This window comes from Selaginella moellendorffii, unplaced genomic scaffold, assembly GCF_000143415.4.
Source record: "Selaginella moellendorffii unplaced genomic scaffold, v1.0 SELMOscaffold_14, whole genome shotgun sequence".
Taxonomy (NCBI): Eukaryota; Viridiplantae; Streptophyta; class Lycopodiopsida; order Selaginellales; family Selaginellaceae; genus Selaginella; species Selaginella moellendorffii.
The window spans coordinates 120,339-146,858 of record NW_003314275.1 but is presented as its reverse complement, the minus strand read 5'-3'; the positions used below and the strand labels follow the sequence as shown (position 1 = coordinate 146,858).

At 45.3% G+C, this 26,520-nt stretch overlaps 1 long non-coding RNA gene across 1 annotated transcript; it reads right to left on the bottom strand.

Annotated features, from left to right (window-relative positions):
* Positions 1–3,314: 3,314 nt before the first annotated feature.
* On the bottom strand, positions 3,315–4,659 carry LOC112346399. The gene is made up of 2 exons (XR_002992412.1): positions 3,579–4,659; positions 3,315–3,489 (listed from the first exon to the last, which is right to left on the bottom strand). It is a non-coding gene; the product is annotated as an uncharacterized LOC112346399 (long non-coding RNA).
* Positions 4,660–26,520: the final 21,861 nt, after the last annotated feature.

Genomic DNA, 26,520 nt, shown 5'->3' with positions numbered 1-26,520 from the left:
AGCATTTCCTTTTATGACATTGACTCATTATATCGCAACATAAACAACTTATCCTTGATAAGGGTATATTTTACTTCTTTATGCCATTAAGAAGTCTTGGGTAGCTACCTTTTACCCGTTTAACCAATTAACTGCCCTCTTGCTTAGTTGCCTCATAGTTGTCAAGTCCTATAACTTATTGCTGGTGCTTCCACACTTCCATCATTGTTTTCGTCACCACACTCTACCACATGCCTTCTAGCTTTAGGCTATGCCATTTCCATTTCCGTTGGGATTCCCTTTGGCAAGAGGTTCTTATGAACCCACCAACATAACCTCAAGGTATCACACCTTGGCACATTTAGTGTCTCCACACCATTGGCCCCACGAGCCTATCCTTATGACACTACTTATTAATGTCTAGGTCTTTGCCAAGGCCAATATGGTTGTTCCTCATACTAACTATTCGTTAGCACTGCACCATAGTGTTTGCACCCAACTCTGGGCCAAAGTTGCTTTCTTCTTGGAACATCTTTCCCACAATTTTAGTATGGCACATTCTGCCATCAATGAGATATCTACTGTTCTCATACTTGGATCTTATCATCCTCCCCATACCTCATGGGGCACCATACACTTCAGTCCAAATGTTTCAACCAATCCCTTAGGATTATTCCTTGACTCTTATTTGAGTCATCCAGCTTTTTGGACTTTATCATCCGATGACCCGTGAGGTCCTACCTTTGAGCTATTAGCTCACTAGAATACAACTTCTTGTATTCAGGTCCTACTCACAAGGACCATCTTTGCAAGTGTTACTCCAACACTTGATTTGTTCTTTTGGGGCAACCTTTTGCCCCTTAGGACCACTTATCCATGTGATGAGAATACCAACTCATCTTCCGAGTACACCCCCAACTCCTTGGGTTGTTCCAGCATTTATTAGAGGTAGCCCCAGCTACCATTTTGAAGACTTGTGTCCTCTTCTGTATTCGACCTCCCATGGTCATCAATTCCGGTCTCAAAGTTATGAGCACCAGCCTCAACTATATAAGGGTAATCTTATAACTCCTTTATTGTTTTGGAGTTTGCATCTTTCCCGTAATCCCAACTATAGTTGTTTACCACAACTATGTTAGCTTGTTTGTTGCATCAAATGCTCATTTGGATCACATCCTCACTCAATGAGGAAAGCTTTACACTGTTCCCAAGATCCCAAAGTCGTTCCATCATTGGCCCTTTTCTATCCACCACCTTGCCTACAAGTTCACACGTGAATTGTAGTGGAGAGCCATGTCTTCCCGACTTGCTACTCCTCAAGGACAAGCCCACTCCTAGGACCTTCCAATGCCAACACTAGTGGTGATATACTTCAGCACCAATAAAAGTCAGACTAAGGAACAACTCTAATACCAAGTTGTAAGCGACTAAATTTTCCATTCTACTTTAGTCACTTAACCACACCTCTAACCACTTAGAGGAGTCTCACTCATAACCTCCATAAGTCCTATTTTGGACTTGGGCTTGCTAGCCCCGAGAATGGCATCCCCACCATTCAACCTTTGCACTTGGTCCAAGTGCTCCACGTGTCCGATCCCATGACTGACACCCCAAGGTACCATCATCATATCAGCCCGTTACGCTAAGCCCATGCCCATTCACCTTAGTCACATCGGTGGTCTGACACCACCTGTATCATAGTCCCGTCTCTCAAAGACTGGGCCATTCGTCCATGAGTGATCATCCTAGATCCACTCCTTAGCAACCTTAGGATGCCCCTAGACATAGGGAATAACCTTCCCCAATATCCCCTTTCCGGTCCCCACCAAGTCCCTTTCTGTCCATGGCCGTGTTCGCCAACACTGCCACTGGATTAAGGCCCACAAGCCTGACCACTAAGTCTCATTGTCCTCTAGGACTTCCTCACTATGTGACTGTGTCCTTGGTTACCACACCAGAACACTACTCCTCTTCCTTTCCACAGTCTGGGCCTTCAGGACAACATTTCAGAACACCGTGGCCTTATGCAAGCCTCGTGGATACTCTCCCCGCCTTCTGCCTTTGGGTGCTCTAGCCATGGGTTTAGAGCGAGGTTCCATTGAGCCACGCCTGGTATCCAAGTAGGTAGTGCCACCCACACTTGAACTGGGAGCATCGACCAGTAGATCTCCCGGGGGAACTAGAGCCGGCTCTTGAACACTTCACCAAGCTACCCCGCTTGTCGGTCTGTGTTCACTCTAGTCTTGGACTTCCCAGTGGGCAGCTCATCACCCAACACTAGGTACAGCCTTTCTAGGCCAAACTGGCCTTTCCTGGCCAAACTGGCTCCATTGCAGTCCTCCCCCTACTATACTTTTGGAGCTCACCAAACCCCCCAGGGTCTGGGAGACGAACACTTTGGGCTTTCACCCTCTAAGACTCGAACTCAGACTCGGACTCGGACTCGGACTCGGCCTCGGCCTCAGTCTCGGTCCCAATCTCGGTCTCGGTCTCGGTCTCGGTCTCGGTCCCGGTCTCGGTCTCAACCTCGGACTCCATCTCGGGTCCTTCTCGAATTCCATCTCGGGTCCATCTCGGACTCCATCTCGGACTCCGTCTTGGTCCACCTCGGACTCCATCTCAGACTCCATCTCGGACTCCGTCTCAGTCCATCTAGGACTCCATCTCGGGTCCGTCTCGAACTCAATCTCGGATCCATCTCGGGTCCATCTCGGGTCCACCTCGGACTCAATCTCGGATCCATCTTGGGTCCATCTCGGGTCCACCTCGGACTCCATCTCGGGTCCATCTCGGACACTTCCATGTGTCATGTGTTGGTCCTTTTGGGTCCCTTTTTGGAGCCTCATTTATTGCTCGCTTCATGCTCGTTCCTTGAGCACTCCGTTGGGAGTTCCACTCCCGCTCTCAACCTTTCAAGTTGAAGCCTTTTAGTCCAAACGTGTTACACTTGTTTGGCTTTTGCTTCGGCCACTACCATATGGCACCCTTTCGGCTCCACTTTGGGGCTTAAGGATTTATGTCTCACAACATCATTCACACACTTTGGAGTAGGGAGCTTTAAAATAGCCACAAGTTTGTCAAGATCAACTTGCGAACCTTCACGAGAAATACGGTACCCAAGATAAGTTGTGTCTTTGGACCCAAACACGCATTTCGACCACTTCAGCTTTAAACCACCATCCCGTAGCCAATCCAACACTTTACACACATCACGAATATGCTCCTCTCATGTCCCCTCCAAGTGAATCAAGACATCATCAATGAAGTCAGTAGTCACCTCTGGCATATCATAAAGAACCTTGTCCATAATCCGCTGGAAAGTTGCTGGAGCATTGTTCAAACCAAATGACATCACCAAAAACTTGTATAAACCAAATAGTGTACACAAAGCAAGTCTTAGGAATATTGTTTTTGGCTATTAAACTGATCTGTTGATGAAGCAGCCTCCAAATCATTGCACTACAAACAGATTCTTCCAGTCCTTCATGCAAATCCACATACCGCCTCTGACTGACCACCATACCATATACGCACGTCAAAATGGAAGAAGACATGAAGAAGTAGCCTAAAGCCACTACCAACAGATGGCTGAAGCTCACCTGTTTTCCTCCTCCAATGATAGCAACAAGCAGATTGCAATAACGAAGTGAAAACCATGTTGCATGTTAAGTACCTGTTCACCAAAAAAAACACGAGCTTGAAATCCGAAATGTCACAGTATCACATCAAAGCCCAGGCTGTCTGCTACAGGTTGAAAGCAGAAACAGTCCAATTCGCTGCACCAATCAGAAGATAATGCTGAGCCCGTGAAGACTGCAGGTGCCACCCAAACAAACTTGATAGCAGCAGCTGCATCCAACGGCAGAAGCGTACAAAAATGGTCACATATGCAAGACACAGATCTGCAGAAACCAAAACATGTCGAAATTTTCAAAAACGTTGCTCGACCCAGAAGATATCCAGGAGACCGTGCACAGTACGCAGCTCGGCAGGGTCCGTGACATAACTTCTACACCAGGTGTCGAAATTGACCAAATAAGGCAATATAGAATGGTCAGCGCGAAATGCTATAGCGCGAAATACCCAGCCTGCACACTCGCGAAGAATAGCCACTCGCAACATGCGGTCGCCGAATTGAAGCAAAAGTATGAAGAACCTCCCGAAAGCCGTTGGTGTGAGTGAGCAGAGTATACACATGAAGCCTGATGTCACAGCAGCATATCCTCACGAATAAGGTCGCAAAAAGCACATAAACTATAAAAGGCTCCCCTGCTGCAGATGCCGCCTAAAAAAAGATGGTAATTGCGGCAAGCACACAAAGGCTAAATCGGGACGAAAGATTATAGATGCTTGCAGAGGGCCTCTACTTTCCAGGTGAGGTCGAAAGAAACGAAATTTTCACCCATCCACTGCGCGGCCGCTGCCGAAAAATCTGAATGGAGATTGGCTCAAGAAAGAAGTGGAGAGGATAGGTGAGGGCAAAGGCAGATTCGAGCTGTGGCGATGGGCAGTACCTCCATGATAAAAAGGCACACAAACTTGAGCAGATCTAGAAAGACTGTAGTCTGCAAACCATGAAAAGCCGAACCAGCAGGTCTGCAATTGATTCCATCGCCAGATCTCTTCAAAGCAGCCTAATTGAGACAAGAAGGCTAGTGAGTCCCCAACTCCCGCCTTGAAACTCAAGAGCAGCCGCCTTCCTCCCAGCTCTCCTATGCCCTTGAACAATAATATTGAAGCAGTCTCTCGTGCTTAACCACAAAAGGGAGAGAATTTAACAATCACTCCACATCAGATTCACACAACACTATCAAAACTTTGAGTACTATGTGGTCCTAATGTCTTTTAAACTTGGGAATTCTTTTTGAACCAAGATAATCATTCCATTGCATCATAGCTTTAATTGCATGTCATCTTGAATTTGCCACACACAGGTTTTTAGCTGTATAGTTGCGAAAAACAAAAGCACATTGAAGATCTGGCTTATTAATACAATTAGAGAATAGTTAAAAGTTAAATATAAACTATGTGCATATTATACTTCTCTCCTCTCGTCCATTTGAACTATTCGTGTGCAAGCTCCAGGATAACCTCAATGGACTCGTGGGGACCAACTTTTCAAACTGTACATAAGAACCAGCTTTTTCAGACTGTAGCATCTCTCTTCTGGCCACACACATAAGGACGTCCTCTCTCGCTCTAGAACAGTCAAAAGTGCAAAGTGACCAAAAGCTACAATGTAGGCAAAGAATTGAGCTGGTGCAGTCACCGCTTTGCCTCTGCAGTCCAGAAAAATTCTCAGATTGATTGTGGACAGAACAAATTATGAAGTTTTACTTACTCTTTTTCACACTGAGCTTTGGCTCCAAACACTTGTTTGAAACTAGTGTGAGTGTAGATTCTGTGTCCTCGTGATTAAAGAGGGTACTCTTTGGCATTTTCAAGGAGCTCCAGTTTGGCCCGGCCACGCCACGGATCGCTCGAATCTCTTCCCACGACTGGAAGACGGGGTTTGTGAGAGCCGCCATCCCGCAGCTCCCTCTCACCATCCTCAACTCGGTGGTGGTGGTTTGCAAGCCGTCGAGCGATCTCTTCCCGGCCAAGAAGGACGCCGTGACTCCGACCAAAGTCTCGGTGAGCGTGGGGCTCATGAACTTGGTGGGCTGCTGGTTTGGAGCTCTCCCGGTTTGCCATGGCGCTGGAGGACTGGCTGGGCAGTATCGTTTCGGAGCCACGAGTGGGTGGCGGTGGCAAGCTTGTGCTGGGGCTTCTCTTGGGGGGCTCACTGGTGAGAATTCTCCCACCTTTTCCAGTGGGACTGCTGGGGATCTTGTTGCTCTTCTCCAGGGTGGAGCCTACAACCACCGTTAGCGGCATATGAAGCCAGGGATGTCATCCGCAACAAAGACGGTGCAGAGTAAATGGGGCTTCATCGAGGTCTTCATGTCGAAATTGATTCGGGACTACTTGAGGGGTTTGAAAAACTTAGTGTAAATTTAAAAACTATGTACTTTTCACACAAGAGTAAAATGGATTCCATTCCTCACCGTGCGGAGTGAGAGCAATTCGGCCCGGCCTAGCAAACAAGAGAGTGAAACATTGGAGGGATGTGCACTTCTATATCCCAACCTTTGTCACGATGGTTGTAGCACTTGGCTTGGCTCAGGCCTGTATAGCAGGTATAATCTTGGGGTGCCACTATGCTCTTTGAACTTCGGGTAATGCTTCGTCGCATTGGACAATGGGCGGCACTCTAGGCACGCCAGTCACCTGCAAGGGATCTGAGCGAGTACCTCTGCCACATGGACCACCACAGACCTCCAAAACACTCTTGTGTCTATTCTGACAACATAAACTTTAGATTCTCAGCAGAGGAAAGCAACCATCAGCTGCCGGCAAGAAGAACCTTGTCTGTCCCTGAGTACGTGATCCAGACTATGTGGTTTGCAAACAGGCCCAACACTTCCCCAGCATTTCTACAATCACCTGAACCTTGAGGCACAAACCCAACGACAACTCCAGCAGGCAGGGAAGCAGCTTGTGACAATCAGATGCAGCTGCTTCCTTCTTGTCACTGTACAAGTGCTCTATGTCTACCCGATATGCAAACTTAAGGTCGATCAGTATGAACTGATTTTCAGCCACGAGGACATTCACAGGTGACCATGGTTTTTGTTAGAAAAACCATGTCTAAAAACCTATCAATGATGTCAGGAAAATTAGGTCAATGGAGCGCAGAGCTATTGAGAGGGAATTGCGAGGTGAGGTGCGGGAGGCCGAGGAGGGAGAGGAAGGAGAGGAAGGAGAGGAGCACCAAGACAAAGACAAGGGCGCGTGACTTGCCCACAGTCGCGCGGAAGCACCAGTCATTGCGGAGGCTGCAGATGAGGCCCAAGGGGGTGTAGTGACGAGGGAGGAGCGTGTTGGACACCACGGCAACCAGCTCCTCATCTTGGGTACCAGGCCAGCAAGGGCCCACGCACTCCTTGCCCTTTGCAGCGATGCCCACCTTGTGCAACCCAGTCACTGGACTGCAGCGCATCCTCCCCGCCATGCCGGTGCTCGAGGATGACACTGAGCAGGACTTTTCATACCAACACAGCCAGACAAGGTTGCAAGTGCGTGCCGGTTCTGGGTCCGTGGCCGCCACCACCTTCACACCTTCTACTCGAGCACCAACACTTGGGAGGTGATGGCGTGGGTAGCGAGAGACATGCCTCCCACGGGAGGCCTTGCCAGTGAGTTTTTTTTTTCTGGGATGGCAGGCTCAAGGCCTACGACTAGAGCAGTGGCAAGTGGAGTGGGGTGGACATCTCTGAGCAAGGTAAACAAGCCTTGCCAGTGTTTCCAAAGCCAGAGGAGCTGGCTGGTTTCACTTACTGCCATGCGTTTCCTCCAAGAAGCTATGGTTGCATCCAACCATGTTGCCTTTACACCCCTTTAGCTTCGCAATACATTCAAATGGTGGAGAAAGCAATTGCTATAGTGCTTTCCATGCCATATTCTACTATAACTTCATTTGTTGAAAGAGTGATCACTAAAAAAGAGTTCCAAGGGCTATTGATCAGTGTGTATTACATCAAGTCAAGAAGTCTCTATACTATACTGTATAGAAATTGAAGTAGCTGCCTACTTAGTGAGTTTGTATGTGCAAATGGTACGCCATATAGAGCAAGACAGTTTGAGAATCTTAGAGTCTGTAAGCCTCAAACTTGGCCTCAGCCTCCTCCTTGGTGGTGGGCATCTTGTCTGGATGCCCAACAATCACTGGTGACGATTTTGGAGTTATTTCTGCAGCGTTGATGAGTTCCATGGATAGTTCCATGGAGCCTCATGTGCCACAAGCAGGGCCGTGGGGTGCGACCATTTGAGGGTTTTGGATTGAGAGGCAAGATCTTCCGGAAGTGGCAGTAGCAGCAGTAGCGGAGGAGCTTGGTCATGTGTCCAAGAACCAAATCAGTAGATGCTGTGCCTAATGGAGATGGATATGTGATTTGAGGTGGATTTTATTATTACTTTGAGAGTCTTAAATTAATTTGTGAGTATCACTTTAACAAAAATAATTTTATTTATAGATTGAAAGAATATGGGGCATTAGACTTTATAACAATGGTAAAAAGTGCATTATGGATCATGGCTAATCTCTTGTATGTGGTTATATGCAATTATGTTTCACTTGCTCACAAACATTTACCATCTCGTCATCAACATATATCTAAGCATGGTAAGTTGATATTTATCTAGTTCTGGGAGTAGCCTTCTATACACATTCATCTAGGACTATATCTCTGTTAAAGTGTTAGGAGGCTCTCTTTGGTCTAATGCTCTCAAACCTTATACATCTATTCTAATAAGGTTCATCATTTGGGGCATCTTGCCTCACATCAACAACTTTGCTCATATTGGAGAGTTTATCTTTGGTTTTTACTCAGTTTTGTCTCAGTAACATTTGAGTTCAAGGTATATTTACCTTCTTATTATTTTCTTCTAATTTTCCCAAATCTCTTAGAAACCATCATTCTTTTCATCATTTGTATCATATATCCTAAAAATTTGTTTGAGAGAAAGCTTAAATTGATATAAAGAGTATTTTGGATGGTGATGGTAGAATGTATTATGCTCATCATGTTTATATTAATGACTACTCTTGGGCAACATACAATCAAAATTTGAAGTTACAACATTGTAAAAACATTTAATTTATGATATTACTAGTAGTGTATACTTTATTTAAAGAAACATTTTCTAGATTAATATTAATTAAATATCTAATTAAACATGATTAATCTAATATAAGTATAAAATTTAGAAAAGTGATTAAAATACTAAATGAGACCTACTTTAACAAAAATGGTATTTCCTAGAAGTGGTTTGTATCTCCACAATACATGCAAAAATAATTCTTAATCTAACATTGTCATTTAGTATTTGAAAAATATCGTTGATGTATGGCTCCAATCTTCATTAGAATTGTGCCATATTCATGTGTTGGTTGCTTAAAGACTAAGGCCATTAATGGAAAATAATGCTTTAGTCGACATTTTTGCAAGATTAATAGCAATCATGAGTGATATTAGATCTATGTGAAATCTTTATTATTATGGAGGCCAAGCCAAAATTGTTCCTTAAAAACTATATCATCCCATGAAATATTAATAGCAATCATCTAAAACTCAAATGCATAGGCAGATGTAGATTTGAAGCTTTGGCATAATTATTGCAACTTATTGTTAGGAGTTTGTCATTGAGAGGAAAGGAAATAAACTACTGAGATAAAGATAAAAACAATAGAGAAGAAAAGACAAAACAATGGAGAAAAAATAATTTATGTTAAACACTTCTAATACAAAATCCTAAAAAACTCATAATATTATGTTTCAAAAAATTACTCCGAGTATAGATCCATACTAATCCTGAATGCCCATCTATTGTAGCATTTAGGCTGATCATATTCTTTAGGCCGATTATAGTTTATGAGTTTATTTTCCTTATAGCTAGGTGGATAATCTTGAAAATTACTCTTAGGTGGATAATCCTAATGGTCATCTTACCTTTCAGTGCGTGGGGATTCATGTTTGGTGCTTGATTATTATTTTAATCGTTCCTCTTATAATAACTATTATTGTTTTATCAATTCAGACTACTTGTTAGCCTCTTAGTTATTTAAACAATGTTCTACACTCCTTAGTTGAATGCCCCTTTTTTTACAAATTTGACACTTGATCAGCTAAAGTTTGCATTCTTCCTTGCTATGGCTTTCATTTTTGCTTATAATATTGTTAAGATCCTATCTCTTACACCCTAAGCCAACTGGCTAAAGGGGTGATCACTTGTAGCGCATAGGATGGGATTTGGATATACTGTCACCGTGGATTTTTAGAACCTTGGGGGATAAATGGGGATAAAATAGCTATTAAGAGTTATCTCATCAAGCAATTGCCCCTTTTCTAGTTGGCTTAAGGAGAGAGAGATAAGATGCGCTACAGTTGGTATCGGAGCAAATGGCACGAGTTCGATTCCCATTGATTAGTGGCTATTTAAAATATAATATACCCTTGAGTAAGGTATAGTTCTACCCCTAAATTTGAAAATCATATGTATTGGGTATCTATACGTATGTCCTTCCTCTTGAGGAGTATCTTAGACAAAGGTATCCACCTCTTGAAGAGTATCCTAGACAAAGGTATCCACCGTGGGACTGCAGTATAAATGGATGATTAGTTGCCTCACATGGAATAATTAATTTACACAATGGAAGGATTGGTAGATTGAGTGCAGAAATGGAGGTGTTGGTTTCCCTTGGCTTAGTAGGGGTTGTTAGTCAATAGTCAATGAGGACATTAACATCTCTAAAGAGGGGGTGAGTGTAGCGCATGTGATTATGGAATGAGATTTGAATATACTGTTACTGTGGATCCTTGGAACCTTGGGGGATAAATGAGGATAAAATAGCTATTAAGGGCTCTTTCATCAAGCAATAGCTATTAAGGGCTTTTTCATTAAGCAATTTGTAAGCGACTAATTTTTTCATTTTACTCTAGTCACTTAACCGCACCTCCGACCACTTGGAGGAGTCTCATTCACAACCTCCATAAGTCCTAGTTAGGGCTTGGGGCTTGCTAGCCCCGAGAATGGCATCCATGCCACTCCACATTTGCACTTGGTCCAAGTGCTCTACGTGTCCGATCTTATGACCGACACCCCAAGGTACCCCCGACATATCAGCTCGTTACGCTAAGGCCATGCCCATTCACCTTGGTCACACCGATGGTCTGACACCACTTGCATCCCAGTCCCGTCACTCAAAGACTAGGCCATTCATCCACGAGTGATCATCCCAGATCCACTCCTTAGCATCCTTAGGATACTCATAGACATGGGGAATAGCCTTCCCCAATATCTCTTTTCCAGTCCCCACCAAGTCCCTTTCTGTCCGTGGCCGTGTTCGCCAACACTGCCACTGGATCAAGGCCCATAGGCCCGACCACTCAGTCCAACTGTCTTCTGGGACTTCCTCACTGGGTGACTGTGTCCTTGGTCACCACACCAGAGGGCTACTCCTCTTCCTTTCCACAGTCTGGGACTTTGGGGCAACATTTCGGAACACCGGGCCACGGTGTTCTAGGCCTCGTGGGTACTCTCCTCGCCTCCTGCCCTTGGGTGCTCTAGCCATGGGCTTAGAGCGAGGTTCCGTTGAGCCACACCAGATATCCAAGTAGGTAGTGCCACCCACACTTAGACTGGGAGCATCAGCCAGTCGATCTTCCGGGGGAACTAAAGCCGACTCTTGAACACTTCACCAAGCTACCCCGCTTGTCGGTCCGTGTTCACTCTAGTCTTGGACTTCCCAATGGGCAGCTCATCACCCAACACTGGGTCCGGCCTTCCTGGGCCAAACTAGCCTTTCCTGGCCAAACTGGCTCTACTGTAGTCCTCCCCCTACTATACTTTTGGAGCTCACCAAACCCCCCAGGGTTTGGGAGACGAACGCTTTGGGCTTTCACCCTCTCAGACTCGAACTCGGACTCGGACTCGGACTCGGACTCGGACTCGGACTCAGACTCGGACTCGGACTCGGACTCGGCCTCGGCCTCGGTCTCGGTCTCGGTCTCGGTCTCTGTCCCGATCTTGGTCTCGGTCTCGGTCCCGGTCTCGGTCCCAGTCTTGGTCTCGACTTCGGACTCCATCTCGGGTCCATCTCGGACTCCATCTCGAACTCCATCTCGGACTCCATCTCGAACTCCATCTCGGACTCCATCTCGGGTCCATCTCGGACTCCACCTCAAGTCCATCTCGAACTCCATCTCGGGTCCATCTCGGACTCCATCTTGGGTCCATCTCGGGTCCATCTTGGGTCCATCTCAGACTCCATCTTGGACTCCATCTTGGGTCCACCTCAGACTCCGTCTTGGACTCCACTTCGGACTCAACTTCAGACCCCAACTTGGGTCCATCTCGGACACTTCCACGTGTCATGTGTTGGTCCTTTTGGGTCCATTTTTGGAGCCTCGCTTATTGCTCGCTTCGTGCTCGTTCCTCAAGCACTTCTTTGGGAGTTCCACTCCCACTCTTGACCTTTTCAAGTCAGAGCTTTTAGTCCAAACGTGTTACGCTCGTTTGGCTTTCGCTTCGGCCACTACCATGTGGCACCCTTTCAGCTCCACTTTGGGGCCTAGGGATTTTGTGTCTCACAACTCCACCACCCATAAACGAAGTTTGGTGTCCTCATCGAACAGTAAACCCTCTTATAAAGTAACACCCACATGTGTTACCAATTCCATCCTTGGCACCCAGCCAATATTTGTCTATGGTTTGACACCAAAGGCGCACCATGCCTTGTCCATCCTCTAAGGAGCATAGTCTCTCCAATATAGAGACTCATTCGACCACTTGGGGTAGTTTGCTCCTTTTTATTGGTTTAGTTCTCGCTAAACCCGTTAAAGACTCCTTCTCTAACTCAATTCCACTACTCATTCTCGAGTAGTCTCAGATTTCATTGACATAACCTTGCACTTTAGAACTTTTAATTTTGACTTCTTAGAGTCAATTTCCTAGGTGTCTTCGACACCTTATGTTGCACATGGTGCAACTCCACTTCCCTTTCCTATGAAGTTCTTTACTTGAGGATACCATCATCCTCTCTCCGATATCGTGCCACCTTTGACACTAATTTTCAGTTATCATAATTGGTGCTAGGGCTGCCCACGGCCCTATTATTTGGCTCCCTTACCGCTCCCCCCTTTTGAGCATCCACTTCACCAAATCGGAGCAGTTGGGAATCCACCCTTAGGGAAACTTTGCCTTTCCCACAATCCGTTAGCACCCAACACATTAGTGTTCTCGGCCTAACTTTGCCATTTGGATTCTTTCCTAGGATTCCCATGGCTCTTTTCTTAGCCACTAATCTTTTACTCCTATCCTTGATTGTTACACCCAGCAACATATGATTGCTACCTCCATTTTTGAGGTTTCCTTTCAGTTCCATAGCAAACACTTTTCTTTGCCAAGTCCAGAGGGTGTTCACCCCTAGTACGTCTCTTTAACATTTTCTGCTATGGGCTCTATCCACGGCCCAACTTTTGAGATCCTTTCTTGGATCTCTTATAGAGACTACCTTCCTCAGACTTACTATGCCACAGCATTGACATAGCTCATTTCCCTTAGGTGTTCTTCCCACTTGGTCACCTTGACCAAGCCACACCATTATCAATAGTTCAAATCAACACTTTGAACTAGGAATCATATTCCTTAACCCAAACAAAGACCTTGTCCTTGTTTAGCCACAAGATCACCTGGTGATCTCATCTTGACCCCTTAATAGGTCTACCCATAGGAACTAGGTCTTCTAGACCCCTCCATGTTGTTGACTATGACCCCGAGGGCATCCCCCACACTTGGCGGTGCTCCCAAGCCAGCCCTTCCAGCCAAGGATCCATAGCAACTGAGACTAGGTGTCCCCATCTCATTCACCACGTCCTTGGTTCCCTTTGCACCAAAGTGTTCAAGTTAGATATGCCGATCTTTCACTCTAAGCAATCTAACCATGCATCACGACTCCGAGGCATCCCTCGCTTGGCGGTGTGCCCAAACCAGTCTCCCCACTGAGAGTCCATGACCACCGAAATATGAGTGTCCTCATATTCCAAACCATCACCACACCCTAGTGATTTGGGACTTGAACCCAAGCACTAGAGGGTCGGGACTCGAACCCAACCTCCGTATATGCATCTACGGATGGCATCACACTGGATGCCTGGCGTGACTCCCCACACCGGTGCACCAACTTATATTTAAAGCGTGCTACAGATCACAGTTTAGGAACCTAGTTCCTCCGCACTGCCAAGTCCTCTCACTTGACAAGCCTATGATCATGCATGGACTCCTCCATGCTCGGCCCCATGGGCCACCCCTTTGAAGTTGGTTCCTTCAACTAGGGTATTCGTTCCCCCCGACTTGCCAATCTCACTTAGCAAGTCATCCGGCCACCATAACATGGTTCATGCATAAGCGTGAAAGTCCTTAACCATCGACTTTCGTTCAAAGCCCTTTCTTTGAACACTCAGGAACTACTTCCCTAATCTTGTTAGCCTCGCCTCATAGCAAGCTTCAAGACCACGCTTCTGCTGTGCCACTCTGATTTCGCACGTTCTATAAACCATTTACATTTGGCTGACTAGGTACTTATCTACCTAGGGGAACGTTCAAGGAACTCTATTCGTTAGCTTGCTAGGGTCTCTCCTTTCACAAGCTTTCCAATTACCATATAGTCTAACATGGACAATCCCATGCTTTAGACTCTCCATGGTAGCCCGGCCGCTAGTAACAACATGCTTGAGCACCCACTTGATTCTCCACTCCCAAGTTGCATAACCACCCTTGGTCATGCCTGTCAATTCCAATAGTTCGGTTCTATCCTTATATTACTTGCTTTTTGGCCTCATACATTTCCTTCGGTTATTCTCCTCCAGACTAGGAAGATAGCTTTGCACTTTCTACCATGCCTTGGCAAGTATTCATAAGGATGAACCTACTCGACTGCCTAGGGAGTGGTTCCTCAATCCGGGTTTGCTCACCTTGTAATCCCCCATACTAGGATTACTATTGCTACTTATGGGCCTTCATATGCCCATCACTAGCCCCGCCAAAATTCCGTCTTTGGATTTTGTCCGATTTGGGTAGACGGACTTCTCCCGTCACCGCAACCTTGGACATTTGGATAGCACCTCCTATTCATCATTCACTAAGGATTTTGTCCCTTGGGCATTATCCATTGCCCTCATGATACCAAATACCACTTTCTGGTGTTCTAGAGTGTTTGGGTGTTCCAATGATGGCCTTTCTGACAATGAGCATTCCCCTTTCGACATTGACTTACTATATCGCAACATAAGCAATTTACCCCCCATAAGGGTATATCTAACTTCCTTATCCCAATAAGAAGTCTTAGGTAGTTGCCTCCTACCAGTTTAACGAATTATTTTGCACCTTTTGCTTAGTTGCCTCATAGTTGTCAAGTCCTACAACTCATTGTTGGTACTTCCACACCTCCATCATTATCTGGGTCACCATACTCTAACCGCATGCCTTCTAGCTTAAGCTATGCTATTCCCATTTCCATTGGGATTCCTTTGGAAGGGGTTCTCGTGAACCCGCCAACTTGATCTCAAGGCAGCACGCCTTGGCACCTTCGGTGTCTCCATACCATTGGCTCCACGAGCCTACCTTTATGACACTTCTTACTTGTGTCCAGGTATTTTTGCCAAGACCAATATGGTTGTCTCTTATGCCAATTATCCATTAGCACTACACTATAGAGTTCATGCACAACTTTGTGTCAAAGTTGTTTTCTTCCGGGAAACTCTTTCCCACGACTTAGCATGGCACCTTCTGCCATCAATGAGATACCTACTGTTCTCATACTTGGATCTTAAGATCCTCCCCATCCTTCGTGAGGCACCACACACCTCTGTCCAAATGCTTCCATAAACCCCTTTGGATTATTCCTTGACTCTATTGGAGTCATTCAACTTTTTGGACTTTGCTAATCCGATGACCCATGAGGTCCTACTTTTGAGGTGGTAGCTTACTGGAATACAACTCCTTGTATTCATGTCTTACTCACAAGAACCATCTTTGCAAGTGTTACTCCGACACTTGATTTGTTCTCTGTGGGCTACCTTTGCCCCTTAGGACTACCCGTCCATATGATAAGAATGCTGACTCATCCTTTGAGCACACCTCCAACTCCTTGGGTTTGTTCCAGCATTTATAAAAGGTAACATTAGCTACCACTTCAAGGACTTGTGTCCTCATCCATACTTGACCTCTCACGGTTATCCATTCCGGTCTCACTTTCATGAGCACTAGCCTCAACTATATGAGGATAAACTTGTGACTCCTTTATTGTTTTTGGAGTCTCTATCTTCCCCGTGATCCAAACTATAGTTGTTTTCCACAACTACATTAGCCAGTTTGTTGAGTCAAACACTTATATGGATCACCTCCTCAACTCAATGAGGAAAACCTTGCACTGTTCCCAAGATCCCAAAGTCGTTCCATTATTGGCCCTTTTCTATCCACCACCTTATCTACAAGTTCACACATGAACTGTAATGGAGAGCCTTGTCTTCCCGACCTGCTACTCCTCAAGGATAGGCCCACTCCTCGGACCTTCCGTTGCCAACACTAGTGGTGATATAGTTGAGCACCAATAAAAGTCGGACTAAGGAATAGCTCCGATACCAAGTTGTAAGCGACTAATTTTTCCATTTTACTCTAATCACTTAACCGCACCTCTGACCACTTGGAGGAGTCTCATTCACAACCTCCATAAGTCCCAGTTAGGGCTTGGGGCTTGCTAGCCCCGAGAATGGCATCCATGCCACTCCACATTTGCACTTGGTCCAAGTGCTCCATGTGTCCGATCCCATGACCGACACCCTAAGGTACCCTCAACATATCAGCCCATTACACTAAGGCCATGCCCATTCACCTTGGTCACACTGATGGTCTGACACCACTTGCATCCCAGTCCCGTCACTCAAAGACTGGGCCATTCATCCACGAGTGATCATCCCAGATCCACTCCTTAGCATCCTTAGGATGCTCATAGAGATGGGGAATAGCCTTCCCCAATATCTCTTTTCCAGTCCCCACCAAGTCCTTTTCTGTCCGTGGCCGTGTTTGCCAACACTGCCACTGGATCAAGGCCCACAGGCCCGACCACTTAGTCCAACTGTCCTTTGGGACTTCCTCACTAGGTGACTGTGTCTTTGGTCACCACACCAGAGGGCTACTCCTCGTCCTTTCCACAGTCTAGGACTTTGGGGCAACATTTCGGAACACCGTGGCCCTACGCGGGCCTCGTGGGTACTCTCCTTGCCTCCTGCCCTTGGGTGCTCTAGCCATGGGCTTAGAGCGAGGTTCCGTTGAGCCACACCAGATATCCAAGTAGGTAGTGCCACCCACACTTGGACTGGGAGCATCGGCCAGTCGATCTCCCGGGGGAACTAGAGCCGGCTCTTGAACACTTCACCAAGTTACCCCGCTTGTCGGTCCGTGTTCACTCTAGTCTTGGACTTCCCAGTGGGCAGCTCATCACCCAACACTGGGTCCGGCCTTCCTGGGCCAAACTGGCCTTTCCTGGCCAAACTGGCTCCACTGCAGTCCTCCCCCTACTATACTTTTGGAGCTCACCAAACCCCCCAGGGTCTGGGAGACGAACGCTTTGGGCTTTCACCCTCTCAGACTCGAACTCGAACTCGGACTCGGACTCGGACTCAGACTCGGACTCGGACTCGGACTCAGACTCGGACTCGAACTCGGCCTCGGTCTCGGTCTCGGTCTCGGTCTCGGTCCCGATCTTGGTCTCGGTCCCGATCTTGGTCTCGGTCTCGGTCCCGGTCTCGGTCTCGACTTCGGACTCCATCTCGGACTCCATCTCGGGTCCATCTCAGACTCCATCTCGGGTCCATTTCGGACTCCATCTCAGACTCCATCTCAGACTCCATCTCGGGTCCATCTCAGACTCCATCTTAGGTCCATCTCGGACTCCATCTCGGGTCCATCTCGGACTCCATCTCGGACTCCATCTTGGGTCCACCTCGGACTCCGTCTCGGACTCCACTTCGGACTCAACTTCGGACCCCAACTCGGGTCCATCTCGGACACTTTCACGTGTCATGTGTTGGTCCTTTTGGGTCCCTTTTTGGAGCCTCGCTTATTGCTCGCTTCGTGCTTATTCCTCAAGCATTTCTTTGGGAGTTCCACTCCCACTCTCAACCTTTTCAAGTCAGAGCTTTTAGTCCAAATGTGTTACGCTCGTTTGGCTTTCGCTTCGGCCACTACCATGTGGCACCCTTTCAGCTCCACTTTGGGGCCTAGGGATTTTGTGTCTCACACAATTGCCCCTTTTTCAGTTGGCTTAAGGGGAGAGAGATAAAATGCGCTACATCACTTATATGTATGGCCCTTTCTTTATCCTATTATCTTAACTTAGTGCCTAACAATCCCCCCCTCATCAGGGAATAATCATCTATAATCATACTTAAGCCACCCTCCAGTCATCATAGTCCTTTTCTTAGGGTCTACCAAACCTTGGTTCTCCCTTTAGATCCACCATATTAAATATTCCTTCAAAATATTCCTATCCCACTCGTCAGCCACGAGAATCAAATTGGGCTATGATAACAATGTTAGGATCCTATCCCTTACACTCTAAGCCAACTAGATAAAGAGGTGATCATTTGATTGCAAGGCCCTTTCTTTATCCTATTATCTTAATTTGGTGCTTAACAAGTATACTAAATCCCTTGTTTGAGATTCATTTGTAATTTAAGGCTTCTTAGATACATAGTTTCCTTGTCAATAGGAGTTGTCTTTTCGTTTGACTTCACTATATTTATCATATAGTATTGTTTTATGAGATCTTGGTAGGCAATCATGGCTTTTTTCAAGTCATCGAAATCTGCATAAGCTCTCTTTATCGCATGTTCACAATAAATTTTTTTAAGGCATTATATGTATAGGCGTAGGTGTATTTTGTCTAACATTTAAGTCTTTACAATGATTATAATGCTTGTTGAATCGAATTGTATATTCCTCAATTATCTCAGACTTTCTTTGATGAAGGTTTTGCAATTCATCATAGCTTTTTCTTGGGTTTATTTCCATAGACAATGTTTTAAGAAAAAAATTTATCTACTCATAAAATGTACCAAGCTTTTTGACATCATTATTTTAGTACTAATCTTTGGCTTTGTTTTTTAGCGTATAGAGGAAAAAAACAATTCTTGCCTATTTATTTGATTGAGCTTAATTATTTTTGTGTATTGCTCAATATAGTGGTTATTTTTATTTTTGCAATTGTCATTATGCTCATTGCAATTTAATAGGAAATGCTCAATTTTGCAACTAATATAAACAAAACAAATGTTTGGTTCATCAAGGAACCTGAATCACTATTAAAGGGTAAAGGTTGTAAATTTAGTTTTTTTTCTTTTTGTGGGGAATCACTCCAGTTGTTTTGTGTTCCATTACTCTCAGTTAAAATAGAGGCATTTTTTATATGCCGATGTTGCTAAAGAGGAATAGCATATAGATTCATATATTTTAGATGACCATCAAAATTATATTAGGATTTTTTATCTCCTCTTTGTTGAGATCTACAATATACTTTTAGCTCACTCTCTTTCAAGATTCTCTTTAACTTGATTGAATAATGAACTTGATTGAATAATGATTTAGTTTGTTTCGAAGGGAGGTTAAGATCAAGGATATCATAAGTAAGTGCTCCATAATTTTATTCTAAATATTGTGAATACTTCTTTTCAATCATCAAATTATAAGGGAAATGTTATATATTTATTACTATATTTGGTATAGACATTAATAATTTTATACATAGGGACTGAAAACTCGTAGATGTCTCAAGTGTAAGCTCCTAAATTTAGACCTTGGGAAGTCACCCAACCTAGTACTATTCAAACTTAAGGACGCTTAACCCCAAGTATCCCAAAACCTTTAACCGATTGGAAAAGGAGGTGCACTTTTGTTCATAGGCCCTTTCCCTTTATATTTAAACCCCATAGATCGTGTCTCGAGTTGTTCCCTTTGGTTGCTTATAATTCACCATACTTCCCTGCAAGTTCATGCTCTCGTGAATAAAAGCTAAAGGCCACAGCTCTCCCGAGAGCCCTGCTCTTTTGACACCTTACCCCTTGAGTCAAGCCCAGCTGGAGCAAATTGGACCAGCTAGATGTCAATTAACATGTGGTGTGATTCCCCTAGCCAATCAACAAAGTCAGACCTAAGACCCCTTTGATACCAAATGTAAACTCCTAAATTTAGACTTCCCACCTAACCTAGTACTATTCAAACCTAAGGACACTTAACCCCAAGTATCCCAAGGCTCTTAACTGATTAGAAAAAGGGGTGCACTCTTGTTTATGGGCCATTTCCCTTTATATTTAAACCCCATGAATCGTCTTTTGAGTTGTTCCCTTTGGTTACTTACATCAAGCTAACTTGCTTCCCAATCTAAAGACAATAAAGAATATTTGCAAGAGGCTAGGTAGGTACTCTGATTGCAAATATATGTGGCTATATTAATCACCTCAATCCAAAACAATAGTGGCATTTCTACGTGAATAAGCATGCTATGTGCACTCTCCATAAGAGTCCAGTTCATTCTTTCAACAATTCCATTTTGAGCAGAACTATCTAGAGCTGTAAACTGCTGCTAGATACCACTCTCATTGCACAGCTTCATAAAATTTTGTGACTTGAGACGATGATGCTGACGGTGACGGTGAGGGTGATGATGGCAACGAGCTCCGTGGTGACAGTGACGGTGAAGGTGCGAGTGAGATGCTTGGCCTCTGTCACTATGTAAAGTCTTGAGCTGCTTGCCAAGAAGATTTTCAGCAGAAGCCTTGTAAACTTTAAAGTGATCAAGAACTTCAGATTTCTTGGCCAAAAGTCTCATGACTGTGTAGCATGAGTAGTCATCAATGAATGTCAAAAAATACCTCATTCCACTGCTCAAGAGGCTGACTACTCTTGGATTCTGAAAACTTTGGAAATGATGTGCGTGCTTGTTTTCCTAGCACACAAGCCTCACAAAATTCAAGCATACCTGTAAACACGAATTTCTATGCATGTGCTTGATCTCTGGACACTGCTTTGAGGGCGCCTTCATGCACATGGCCTAGACGCTCATGCCACAACTAGAGATTACTTGCTCGAGTTGAGAGCACTCGATCTGGCTGCTTATCTGGAACAACCATGGCGGCGTTGAGTTTATAAAGTCCAGAATATCATTGTCCATAAGCCACTGCTTGATCTGTCTTCTCATCTGGCATAATGCGTTAAAAATAAGATAGAAACCGTTGTCAGAAGCTGCACCGATTGAGAAAAGATGATACGCCAAGCCTGGAACAAAATACATGTTCCTGCTATGTCGTAGCTCTCCTGAGGCCAGCTTTACTTGAACTGTGCCCACTGCTACAACTGAAAGAAGACTCTTGTCTCCTAAACCAACCTGTCTGCCTGTAGAAATTTTCCTGAGATTCAGGAAAGCTTCTCGCCTGCCTGTCATGTGCATATTTGCTGCTGTGTCCAGCCACATTACGTCTTGATCCTGCTGCAGAACAAACACAGGTTCTGGAATAGCTCTTACCATGAGAGCTCTTGACTGGTTTGTATAGCCAGTCTTAGTGTTCTTTCTCCCCAATCCTTGAGGACGCCCTGCTAACCTGTCTCAGCATTCTCTGGCGTAGTGTTCAACCCACTTACAATATACCTTTACGCTCGCGTGAGTTGCTGTCTCCAACATTGCTAGCCCTGAAACTGCTTGCACCAGCCTTGAAACTGCTAGCACTGCCTCCTTTACCTGGAGAATTCTTTGTTTGCTTTGAGTTGACAAACAAAGCTGTGGTCGTGGTTGTATCTGCGGGTGTCTGGTCTTCGGCTGATTCTTCTTCATTGATAAGAGTTGCTTGCATTTCAATGAAGGTTTTCGTTGAGTTCTTGAGCATAGTATTCAATGATTTGAATTCTGGGCAAACCAAAGCATTGAGAAGAACTGCTTGCTTATCATTCTCAGTGACTGCTTCACCTAGACTTGACAGCTGGGAGAGCACCGACTTCAGCCTTCCTAAAAAAGCTAAGGCAAAAAGCTTAGACTTTAACTCAGCCTTTGAAATCTCTGCGTTGGCTTGGTTCCTGAATACATTCTTCAAGGCTGTCCAGTTCTCTTCTGCGGTCTTTGTGATATCCAGGTGGTGGTGGTGCAATTTTCCCAAGCCAATCCCCATGGTGGAGATTGCTTATCATTTCTGACCTGCCTGCTTGCTGCTAACTTCAGCTCTGTCCCCTAGACAACTCGAGGACAGTTGTCCCAGAGAAAGATGTGGTCATTTCTTCTACAATTTCCAGCACGCTCCAGCCGTGATCTTAAATGAATTTTTCTACAGCACGGATTTTTCCCTTCTTCTTCTTCTGCTCCAGTCAAGCAGTCATGCGATCTAGAGTCGTGTAGCCTTGCTGCTCGCTGCGTGGTCTTGTTTTGCCCATGAGATCATCGTTTGCTCCGATACCATGTTAGTTTTCTAGTTAAACGACATACTCTGTTTCCCCTAACTACCACTTTTTCATTTTCTTGTAAATATATGCAAGTCTTGTGTCCGCTCATTTCAGCGTCCACATGAATCTCTTGCCACCTTGGATGGCTGGCTATCTACACTGATGCGTCTCAACAGCGATCTCCCGACGGTTTATCTCTTGTGCAGAGACAAGGTAGGGGACTTCGAAAAGAGTCTCGCATTTTGCGTCTCCCGTGTCGACCCAGGAAATGTTTGTGAGTTTTGTGGAGAGATACAACCACCAGCACACCAAGGAGACCGAGACTTCCCGTGACACTGCAACTTCAAAGCAGAGGACGTTATGCTCAGGCACGAGCTCGAGTCCCGAAGGCCAGGGACGAAGAAGAGAGTTCTACCTCAGATGGACGAGAGGCACGACTGGACGAGCTAGAGGCAAGACTGGACAAAAGGCTGGATGAAAACACTCAGGCAGCAGCGACTGGAGTGGAAGAAATTCCTCGGCCATGGACAGAGGACACGAAGCTGCTCGTGCTCACGCCAGAGGGGATCGGCTTGGAAGTCTTTGGAAGTGACGAGCCCGAGGTTGGTGTTTTTTGACATAACTACTCAGACAATGTTTTGCAACTTTGTAAATGTATTCATTTCTTTTCAAGGAAACCACAGAGTGCTTTGTGTAGATCGTCTCGTTTTGCCACTGCCAAATCGTACACTTCCACCTGGAACGTTGTTTTATGGCATGGCGTTGCAAAAACAAAAGGAAGTTAGAGAAACCTTAAAGAAAACTAAAGAGAACCTAGTTCGTTGAACAAACATTTTGGTTAGAACAAACAGCTCATGAACCTGTTAAACTTCGATTTCCATTTCGTTGAACAACAAACATCCTAGTTAGAACAAACAGTATACGAGTAGATTCAGGCGTCTTTTCTTGTAAATTCAATCATTGTTTTCATTGAGGTTGGACCATTGTCATGTACGTCTTCAGCTGGATTGAAGATCGCAGGTGCCCAAAGTTGTTTCTCAGCTCCCAGGTCTTGTGTTGAGCGCAGCAAGAACATACTCAAAGCGCTGACAATCTCTCCAAAACGTTGACACAAAATCTCTCCAATCTAGTAGCATTTTTCTTCTTGGACACAGTAATTTTTAGTACTTATCGTGATCGAGCACCACCACCACGTCACTTGTCTTTTCATGACAAGAAATTAGAACAATTTGAAACACACGCAAACCTGACAACAACTTTCAATAATCGTTGGTTTTGTTTGTATTGTTGACAGTTCCTTGAACCGTTGTTTTGCACTTAGCTCGTTTGAGTTGTTTGATCGAGCATATAATCTTATGTCACTGGCTCCTTTTTGCGTTGAGCATAGCATCTTCTTTACCCTGCAATAGAAAAGAAAGAGCAGAGCTGGTGTTTCAAACGTTGAGTATTTCAACACGAATTCTTGATCGCCTCTAGCCTATCTTTTATCGTTGATCATTCTAGAGCATACCTCTTTTAATTCGGCTGTTCTGGCCAGTAAAACACTTCCTGAAGCCGGAAGCTTCCAACTCGAGATCTTTGTCGACGTCGTCTTTGGCGGTGCTGGCCAAAGCTGTCTTTGGTTTCAACGAGAAACCAAATAGTTTACACTCGCAGTCAGAATCGTTTGCATTACCTCTCGCAAGGGGCTCCTCAACTTCTGAAAGAACAAAAAAGAGTAGTAAGAAGTGATTTACTTACTGCGTGTTACAGCGAGGACAGCATAGGCGGAAGCTTAAGAAAAGATCTGTCTGTTGTATGTTGCTGCAAGTATACTGGGCAACTTAATGCTATAAGCGAAGTTGCTGGTTGGAGAAGGCTGCTGCGGTCTCTCGAATTGTGGAGGAACCTTCTGCTCTCGAAACTGCTGACCCCAAAGCGTAAGCTGCCATAAATCGACTTTACTACGAGATGGTAGTGGGGCTTGGCAATCCAGAAGGAAAACCGGGAGCACTATGACCCTCAGTAGCACTTGGAGTTATCTTAGCCTCGGAATAAAGAGCTGTAGGAAACTTCAGGAGAATCGTCAGCTTCGTACTTGTGAGAGGTTTGCAAATTACAGCTGGCCTGTAGGATCTGGCGAAGAAGATTGTCATATAACTTTCGACTGGCACCTGATTGAATTAAAAGTGCATCGAGATGTACTTATGTCTGTGAGCATTGTTGGCCTGAATCTCTTCGTCGAAACCGGGGGAGCAACAAATGGCTTTCGTGACACCCTCTCCTGTCTTTCACTAGCCGCGTGCTCGTCCAACCGACCTTATATCAGAAAGGAAGAAGCTGAAAAATGCGTCACTTGAAGACAAGACTCTTTACCTTTAGGAACTTAGGAAGCGCCAGTTAGAGTCTGGCAATCGAGCGCCTAGTTCCCATATATCTGACACTACCGAGTACTGTAGACAAAACAAGAGAATCACTTCAAAACGATTTACCTTCTTTCCGACGAATCCTCAGTCTCAAATCTCATTTTGAAAGCGCATACCAATCAAAATGTTCATCTTGAAAGATTTCAGTACTTGTGGGATGGAACGACAAATTCAGCTGGACTAGCCCTGAAGAACACCACTTTGCCGTGTTAAATCCAAAGAATGTCAAACCGAGGATTATAGAACACGGTGAACATGGTGTTAATGAATACAGCATGAGCAGCAGCAGCCAGGACTCCAATGTGCATACTGTGGCTAGACAGTAGCGCAGACGAAGTGACACTGCCCTGCGTGCACTCCCATTCTCAACTCACCATGATCTCCCCTACGTGTTATGTAATATTATTACGGTATGAAAAACAGATAAAATCAGTGGCGTAGCTCACCTGACAAAAAGAACGGTATCGCCAGCCACAACCTTCTTCTGGCTTGCAAACACACTCCATCCTTCGTCAAAAGATGCCTTCGTGGTTGTCCTGGATAAGAGCAGAATTTTGTAAGAAAGTATAGCCAAAAATCAAGGGCTTGGGCCCCGCCGATGCAGCGCTCACAGCATGGTAGCTGAGAAAACGTCCACAGGGAAAATAACTCGTTCAGACGATTATGAGGAGCAGGACCACTTTCCAAAAAGACAGGAGATTACTAGTTCTGGCTGGCTGAAGCTGAGGAGTTAGAAAGGAAAGAAGAAGAAGCTCGACTGAAAGAAGCTTGACAAAAAGAAGAGAGAATGAAGTTTGAGGAAGCAAGTACAGGACTTGCACGGTTCTGGTTCTGGTTTGTATTGACTCAGATTTTTTCTTTTTCCTCGTGAAACTACGAGCCCGAGCGGCTCTGTCATCAATGATCCTTGGCTTGCCGATCCAACATTGACGAAAGGACGTTTCTCGAGTCACAAAGCCAAAGAAGACTTGGACCGTTTAAAAACGCATCGAGTCTCGCTTCTCAACAACGTGTCGGAAATAGTTTCTCCGGTTCTCAGAGCTAAGAATCCACGGGCGAGAACTATTTACTGGAAACTGCTTTTCTGCATGTTTGTCCAAGTGAGAAAAAGAAGCGACGAGATTCCTTGGTTCAGGTCGAGCTGGAGGCTGAATCACCGGTGGGGGAACGAGGGGAGACACCGGGAGAGCTCCACCGAAGATGACGACCCGCTCACAGCTCCCACTGAAGAGGAGCCAAGGAAGAATTCAGGAGCGGCTTGGAATTCCTCGTCCCCTCAAAGTAAGAGTCCATCACTTCAGAAATAGCTTGACGTTCAGGTTCAGCCTTTGAATCTAGCTCAAACACCCGTTTCATCAGGTCTCACAAGACCCTCCACGATGCGTGCCAAGTTAAGCTGTGAGCCATGCAGTCATCGTTGACTCATAAAGAAAGACGTTGATGTGTCTGAGATTGTCTACAACCTCCTTCCAACGCTGATCCCATAGATTTCTTGCCTCCCTCCAAATACGGAGAGAGAAGACGGTACCTTCCTTTATCGTCACTATAACGTCCCCGTTGAAGATCAGGGGGCGGCTCATTCTCCGCAGCTTCTCCGTGAGAAACTCACTCCAGAGCTTGTTGCAGCAATGCTCGTCCTATATTCCGCTTTATTCCCTTGTACTGCTTCCAGCCGGTCACAGCTTTGGGCAGTGTCGACATTCCCATCCACGTCGCAAGCTCTGCCCGTTGATGGTCCGTCCACCACAAACCTGTCCTTGAACAATCGCAGTTTCAAACCGTGTTTTAGAAGAAAACAAACAAGTTCCTTTCATACCTTCTTGTCATGTATCCATCTTTCATCTTTTGTGTGCTCTGTATCAGTGTCTTCGGATTGCCAGTCATCAATCACAGTGAGAAGCTTCTGTAAGCCCAACTTCCATGTCTTGTATCGCCCGAATCTCCTCCATTTCCCCATGGAGTGCCAGAAGCAGGGCCTACCACAAGGTGAGAAAGGCAAAATCCCTCTTTGATTATATGAAAGAGCGTCACTCAGACGCTGCTTTCCGCATCC